General features: G+C 38.9%; 1 long non-coding RNA gene across 1 annotated transcript; it reads left to right on the forward strand.

The window, feature by feature from the left end:
* Nucleotides 1–2,900: 2,900 nt before the first annotated feature.
* Nucleotides 2,901–8,290, forward strand: LOC138876534 (uncharacterized). The gene is made up of 3 exons (XR_011401856.1): nt 2,901–3,708; nt 7,700–7,784; nt 8,206–8,290. It is a non-coding gene; the product is annotated as an uncharacterized lncRNA (long non-coding RNA).
* The last annotated feature ends 381 nt before the right edge of the window (nt 8,291–8,671 follow it).

An 8,671-nucleotide genomic window follows, 5' to 3' on the forward strand; every position in this document is an offset into this window, starting at 1 on the left:
TGACGACCCTGGAAACTCTGAAGTGGCGGTGCACTGTAAGACTGCTGATTAGAATAGTGCGTCTGAGAACCATGACCACCTGAAGTACCATGGGATACCTGAAGAGCTGACTGAAAGGGCCTAGGAGGATGGCCTCTACCATTTGAATCTCTACCTCCAGACGAGGTACCACTGAATCTGCCCGAATGACGGGTCCTTTTATCCGACCCATGACCACCTCCCTGTGACAGAACCATCTCAACTCGGCGGGCCACATTGGCCGCCTCCCGAAATGTGATCTCACTCCCAACCTCCTTGTCCATCTGAAGACGAATCGGCTAAATAAGACCATCAATAAACCTCCTCACCCTCTCTCTCTTGGTGGGAAGTATGACAAGAGCATGGCGATCTAGATCAATAAACCTGGTCTCATATTGGGTGACCATCATGGAACCCTGCTGGAGGCGCTCAAACTGCCTCCGGAAGGCCTCTCTCTGAGTCACGGGGAGAAACTTTTCCAAAAACAACACTGAAAACTACTCCCATGTCAAAGATGGTGAACCAGCTGGTCTAGCAAAGCAATAATCCCGCTACCAAGTCTTGGCAGATCCAGACAGTCGAAAGGTAGCAAAATCAACCCCATTGGTCTCAACAATGCCCATGTTCCTTAGAACTTCGTGGCAGCTGTATAGGAAATCCTGGGGATCCTCAGAAGAAGTCCGCTGAAAGTAGTAGTGAAAAGCTTGGTGAATCTGTCCAGTCTCCACAAAGCATCGGCAGACATAGCCGCTCCATTGCCGGTCTGAGCCACTACACCCGGCTGAACTGCCACCGCTGGCTGAACCGCTGGAACCTGAATTTGGGGAGCTACCTACTCTAGAGTGCGAGTAGCGAGAGTTTGAGCCCCTCTTCCATCCTGAGAAGTGGCTGGTGCTACTGGAAGCAAACCCGCTAGGGTGACACTCTCCATGAGGCCCACCAATTGGACCAGAGCATCCTGAAGAATTGGGGTGGCAATGAACCCCTCTGGGAACTGAGCTAGGCCCACTGGAACTACTAGGGCCGGAACCTCCTCCTCGAAATCAACCTGAGGCTCCGCCACTAGTGCTGCTGCTCGGGGCTGAGCTCTGCCCCTACCTCGGCCTCTAGTACGGCCTCGGCCTTGCCCTCTGCCCTTAGTGGGAGCTGCTGCAGGGGGCTCGGGCTGCTGAGCGGTAGATGAGGAAGCGCGTGTTCTCGCTATCTGCGAGGAACAGAGTAGAAGTTCAATTAGCATTTGAGGAACAAATCCGCACGACAAGAAAGAACAAATGTGAGATTTTCCTAACTCTGTAGCCTCTGGGGGATAAATACAGACGTCTTCGTACCGATCCCTCAGACTCTACCGAGCTTGTCAGTGAGTTGTGAGACCTATGTAACCTAGAGCTCTGATACCAACTTGTCACGACCCGGATTTCCCACCCTCGGGAGTTGTGATGGCGCCAACTAATGTGAGCTAGGCAAGCCAATCCTTAACTGCTATCATTAACAAATACTTCTTTTAACAATTATCAGTGATAACATGAAATCAATGGAATTAAATAATTATGCGGAAGACTTAAATTAAAGAAGACGAAACAATAATGCGAGAATAAACATATGCCTCTACCCAAGAACTGGTGTCACATTGCTCACGAACTTCTAAGAGTACTAAATACAACCGTTTGAAAAAAATATAAGTTGTTTGTCTCGAATACATGAGATAACAGACTGAAATAAAAGATAGAGGAGACACCGAGCCTACGGACGCCTGCAAGGCTACCTCGGTGTCTCACTGGACTGAAGGCTGGTTCCCGCGCTACTGCTGCTATCCAAGACCTAGATCTGTGCAAAAGAGCACATAGTGTAGTATCAGCACAACTGAACCCATGTACTGGTAAGTGTCTAGCCTAACCCCGGCGAGGTAGTGACGAAGCTAGGACCAGACTCCAAATAAACCTGTGCAGTTATACAATATATGGCGGAAAAGTAAACAAGTAATAAGCAGTTAAAGATGGGGAAGGGAAACATGCTTCGGGGATAGCAGTTAAAAGAAAATAACAGGGAATAATAAGGAAGCTAGCAATATAACTTCTATCACAAATGAAGAAAATAAAGGCAACTTTCACTTTCGGTTTCATCTTGTTGCAGGCGTGCAACCCGATCCCATTTCTCATATCTCGTGGTAGGCGTACCACCCGCTCTCATTTCATTATATCTCGTGGTAGGCGTACCACCCGCTCCCTGTGAGCACGTGATTTTTGCCTCACATCAAATACTCCTACAAAATCTAAGAAAATAGATTTTATTTTTTTATTATTTGCCATTTTTTAGGAATTTTGTAGATTCTTATTAATTGTTTACAATTTTCTTGCCTGTGTAATTTTTATTCGAATCATAAATACCAAAATATCATGCATTACATTTAGGATTTATTTTTGCACTTTTAGATTTAATCTGTAACTACTTGTTTTATAAAATTTGAAAATCAGCAAAAATAGCTCATTTTTACATTTTTTGTCTTTAATTTTAGTTTAATGATTTTTCACTTTTAATATAGATTTGAGTAATGTTTACAATTTTTAATTAGCTCAATTTACATTTTTAGATAATTTAGGATTTGTTTTTAATTTTAAGATTTCTAATTAAAAATAGAAGAAAGATTAAAAGAAAAGGAAATAAAGGGAGAATTGGAAAGGAGTCCATTTTTGGAATTGGGCCATTTTTCAACACACATTTCGGCCCAAGAAGTCCCCCCTCCCCCCTATGCAACTTAATTGCAGCCCAAAAAAAAACCTTTCTCCCACCGGTTCGCCCCAACACAACCGGGTTGCCCCGCCGGATCAACCCATTTCCCCTCTTACTATAAATCTATATTATAATTTCTCCCCATTTTTGAACCCTAACCCTAGAAGACAAAGTCAGAGGCGGCTCCAATGTTCTTCTTCTCTACTGAGTTCGATCTCGACTCGCCTGAGTTCGAGCGAGCTCACTCAAAACGGTTCCCTCTCCACGTCACCTCTATTCCCCAACAGATTTGTCAGAGGAGTACGATATTCTCTCAGAATTCTACAATTTCGGATTCAAAAGGACGATTTGCTGGACTAATGGGGGCCGTGGATAGATGTAAATCGATCCATGCCTTCCATTTGTCCCAAAAATTGTTCAAAACAAACGTGAGGATTTTTGAATTCGGGGCAGAAGATTCGAAATTTTGAGGGCTATATATATATGAGGTAAGCTTTCTTTGAGAAGGGATAGAAAAATCAGAGGAGAAAAATCTAAAAAAAAAGATCTTAAAGCTTAGTCGAGATTTTCAGCTTTTTTAATAGTCATTTTTCTTCAAGTCCTTCTTCTTCAGTTTCTTTTTTAGAAAAAAAAACATTAAAAAAAATGTGTGCTCTGAGTTCATCCTTGTTTTGAGTTTATTGCATTTTTTTTAAGAGAAAAACCAAAAACAAAGTGACCGAAAACAGACATTTATCTAGCTTTGGTTTTTTAATCTTGATTTTTTGGGAAGTTTTTGGATTAAACTTCAAGTTAATGTCTGTAGCTGGGATTCTGAACTTTGGCACTGGTTGGATTTTTGTCCGAATTTTTGGTTGAAATTTCGATCTGGTGGGCTGACTGGTCGAGCTTTCGTTACTGCTGCTGAGTTCTTTCTTCTGTTTCGGAATTTCGTTTGCTATTTTCGGTTATTTTTACTAATAGGTATGTTTCAACACTGTTGTATTCATTTTCTATTTGAATAAAGTTGTTGATTTCTGGTTTGGCTTGCTGAATGCTTGTGATAGTATGTTAACATGAACTTAAACAGATCTATATTAAAATGATTTCTGGAGTCAAGTGTTAGAGTTTTACTAGGTCGAGATTTGAGTGCAAGCATGAAGCAGCGAGTTTTGTTTTACTGATCAACCATTGTGAGAAGGAATTTTGGTTCCTATTTGTTTTGGGGAGTCAAGTTGCTGTATTTTTTCTGAGTTTCCTTTACTGCAGAATGTATACCTTTCATTAAGTCTCAAGCTATCATTTGTTAGGCTGGCTTGTGGTGGGGGTGAGAAACAGGGCAGTTTTTTTATCTATGTCGCTGCATTTTCTGCTAAGTTTTGAGCTGCTCCGTAGGTGCTGGGGTTTGTGTTCTTATGCGTATGTGTTGGTTGTTGTTTTTTTGGTTAAGAAGACAGGTCTCTTTTAGGCGTCATTTTGGCCTTCTTTATCTTTGTGCATTTTTCCATGTTGATTGTAGAGAACTCTTAATAGGATTTCTGTTTAATTTTGTCCATGCTCAGTTTGTGTTGTTTGACAATCTGCTCGTAGACTACTGAAGTTGACTGTTGGGTCACATCGAAAATCAAAGAAATAAAGGAATGTAGCAGACCCATATTCATTTCGAGTGCTGGGTGTAATTTTTGAAAAGGATTCGTGAAAGTGCTACATTTCATGTTATATTTTCTCCACCTGATAATGGTTTAATTTCATGTTATAATCAGTAGGATTTGCCTAGAAGAACATTAACACATAATCCAAAGACCAAATCTGATATTATAATATAATACTTTTGGATTAAAAAGAATAATTACATATCTGTTTCAATGGTCTCTTGTTTTCTTTCCTCAAGTTGGCTAGTGAAAGTTGTGCGGGCATTCTTTGCAAGTCGGACTTATACTCTGCTTGTGAATTAGCTAGCAGGTAAAGGTTACTCCCACTTTAAACTAGCGGTTCCACAATTCCTAGTGCAAGAATATTTAAGTCGAGCATTTTGTAGTGAATCTCTTGTATTTGTAGTGCCACTTGTATTCTTAGACAATTAGGCGGCTCCAAACATGACAAGGATTTGAATATTATTATCGTGATTATGTACACGTTCGCATGATACAATTATTTTTTTTTAAAAAATAAAACATAAATACTCGTAGTTTGCTTTAGGCTCGATTTAGACTATTATTGTAATTATGTATGCGTTCGTATAACATAATTGCAAATTTAATTCTAAAAAAAAAGTAACTCGAGGGATGCGTTCGCGCAACTTCAACCACACTTTTCTTAATAAAATAAACAAAGTGTTATTAATTGTGGACACGTTCGCGTGACATGATTTTAATGCGCCAAAGGAAAAGAGTATACGTTCGCGTAACTCAATTCTTTAATTACGAATAAATCAAAAGTGATTAAAAGAGGGTAAAAAGATAATTGCACATAGGTCCTAAAAATGAGTAGTTAAACAATTTAAGCCAAGATTGCTAAGCGACCGTGCTAGAACCACGGAACCCGAAAATGCCTAACACCTTCTCCAAGTTTAACAGAATTCCTTATCTAGAATTTCTGGTTAGCAGACATCAAAAGGAAAGTCGAAATTTCCTCGATTTGGGATTTAAAATAAAGCGGTGACTTGGGACACCATAATCTATCCCAAGTGGTGACTCTGATTAAATAAAATAATCTCATTTCGAATAATGTCACTTAAATTGGAAAAACTTCCTTATATACCCTCGGGGTGGTAAAAAGGAGGTGTGACACTCCTATTTCATTATATCTTGTGATAGGCGTACCACCCGCTCCCATTTCATAATATCTTGTGGTAGGCGTACCACCCAGCTCCCATTTCATAATATATCTTGTGGTAGGCATACCACCCGCTCCCATTTCATCACACAATTACAAGAAATCCCGGCAAGGGAACATAAGCGATGTAATAACCTCCTGGCGAGGGAACAAAAGCAATATAATAGTTTCCCGGCAAGGGAACAAAGATATCGAAACAATCATCCCGGCAAGGGAGAATCAGCTATAACCAATCTTAACTTAGCTTGTACTCGGCCCAAATAATGAAAATGCTCAAACATAAATAAGATCTGCGAGGATAGAATAATTCTTTGCGCAATATAGAAGATCATTAATTAAAAGCATCTGAAATGTCATTTAAGAACACAACCACTTTCAATTTAAGACTCACGACCATGCTCGATACCAACGTATAGATACTCGTCACCATGCCTATACGTCGTACTCAACAAGAAGCAAGTAGCAAATATGACTCCACTCCTAATCCCTCAAACTAAGGTTAGACCAAACACTTACCTCGATGCCTTGAACACCACTCAAGTCTCAATTATAGCTTTACCTCTTGATTCCACCACCAATCCGCTCGAATCTAGTCATAAGTTACTTAATTACATCAATAAGTGCTAAATGAATCAACCCCAATGCATGAAAATGAGTTTTCCCAACGTTTTACTAAAAAAGTCAAAATCACCCCCGGGCCCACATGGTCGAAACCCGAGGTTCGGACCAAAACTCGTTTACCCATTCCCCCATGAATCCAAATGTATAATTTATTTTGAAATCGGACCCCAAATTAAGGTCCAAATCCCCAATTTTAGAAAACCTAGGTTCTACCCAAAACACTCAATTTCCCCATGAAAATCTTTGATTTGAAGTTGAAATCATGTTAAAAGATGTTACGAAGTGAAGAAAATGAGTTAGAAATCACTTACTAATCGTTTTGGAGAAGAAACGTTGTTTGGAAAATCGCCTCGTACGTTTTGGGATTTTGAAAAGTGTAAAAATAACTGAAATTCACGTGAATTTATATCTCTCTGAAGCCCCCACCGCGGACCGCGCTAAGCTGACCGCGGCCACGCTGGCCCCTCCTGAAGACCTGCGGATCTTTGCCCCGCGCAGACCGCACAAAGCTGACTGCGGCCGCACAGCACCCACTGCGGACCACGCAAAGGCGACCGCGGCCGCACACGATTCCTCGCGGGCCGCGCTAAAGGGTTCAGAGGCTTGCAATATTTTCCTGAACCTGCAACATCTGATCTTTTAAGCCTACAGCATCCCAGAACCTATTCGAAACTCACCCGAGCCCTCGAAACTCTAACCCAAGTATATACACAACCTCAAAAACATTCTACGAACATATTCGTGTAATCAAATCGCCAAAATAACACCATGAACATCGAATTAAACCTCAAGATCAATTAAATTTTCAAAAACTCCATCAAGTTCAAATTTAGGAATTCAAGTCCGAAACACGTCAAACGACGTCCAATTTTAACCAAACTTTACAGAAACCTCTTAAATCATATATAAGACCTGTACCAGGCGCCAGAACCAAAATACGTGCCCGATACCAACACGTTCTAATCAATTTTCATTTCAATTTTCCTTAACAATTTCAGTAAACAATTTTACTCAAAATTTCATTTCTCGGGCTTGGGACCTCAGAATCTGATTTCGGGCATACGCCCAAGTCCCATATTTTCCTACGGACCCTCCGAGATCGTCAAATCACAGGGCCGGGTACGTTTACCCAAAATATTGACCGAAGTCAAATTTTATTCATTTTAATATCAAAACTTAGCATTTTTCACAGAATTTCATATTTAAGCTTTCCGGCTACGCGCCCGGACTGCGCATGCAAATCGAAGCGACTCTAAATGAGGTTTTCAATGCCTCGGAAGCACATAATGGATAAGAAAACAGGTGATGACCCCTTTGGGTCGTTACAATAGACCTAGGTAGAATACTATATATTCGGATTCTAACCCTGCAATACTATATGAACCTTTAGGTTAGTCTCTCAATTTTTCTTTTTTTTTTCTACTCTGAATGATTTATGTTAATAAAATTATGATCTCTTCAAACTAATTTAGTATTTGAAAAGCTTTTTTGGTTAGACTAATATTCTATGCTTTTATAGTTTTGTACTAGAAAATAGCACAAGCAATATTTGTTTGTCAAGCCATGTAGTTTGCGATGAGCTTATATGGCCTGCTACTGCGAAGGTACGATTTAAGACAATTGTTATTTTATTTTGGTGTATCGTTTGTTCAATCTATTAGAATAAATTGTTGGTCTCCTATAAATTTCACTACCAAAAAGAAATAAAGTTTTATATCTTTCTTCTTTTGAATTTCACTTTTCAATTCTTCGGAAAAAAATATCTTCCTCATGAGTTATGATCAGTATAACTTACCAAAGTGTTCTCCAAGCAATGAATACTATGCTAAGGTTTGAGATGGTGAAGCAAGAAGGTACACTTAACACACACACAAATAAAAATTTAGAAGGGCTCCTTTAATCTTATTTTACTTATAGTAATTTTAATTTAAAGTCGTAACTTATTTTTTTTCCCAATTTTTTGGTTTTACTATTATTATTTTATTGTGCTTTCCAATTAACATTACATTTGTTTTTTTGTTGTAGATGTAACTAAGGAAGCTGAAGATCCATAGATATGATGTATAGAAATATTTCACAAATACAAAATGATCAAGTGTGATAGGGAACTTGAAATCCAAAAAGAAGTTTTACTAGGTTATCAAGGTATATATTCATAATTGATTAAACTTATTATTATTATTATTATTGTTGTTGTTGTTGTTGTTATTATTTTATTATTTGTATTTAACATTACATTTGTCTTTTGTTACAAATGTATCTGAGGAAGCTGAGGTTTTCATAAATACGATGCATAGAAGTATCTTACAAATGCGAAATAATAGTTGAAAAATGAACAAGTACAATGGAGAACCGAAATATATAAAGGAGCTTTACCAAATCACCCGTTTAAGGATTGACTAAATATATTATGAATGTACAAGAATTGTTTTTTGGCATTATTCATTCTCAAGAGCACTACGCAAATTTAAAGTTATTTGTGTTATTATTT

The sequence above is a fragment of the Nicotiana sylvestris genome, chromosome 8, assembly GCF_000393655.2.
Source record: "Nicotiana sylvestris chromosome 8, ASM39365v2, whole genome shotgun sequence".
Taxonomy (NCBI): Eukaryota; Viridiplantae; Streptophyta; class Magnoliopsida; order Solanales; family Solanaceae; genus Nicotiana; species Nicotiana sylvestris.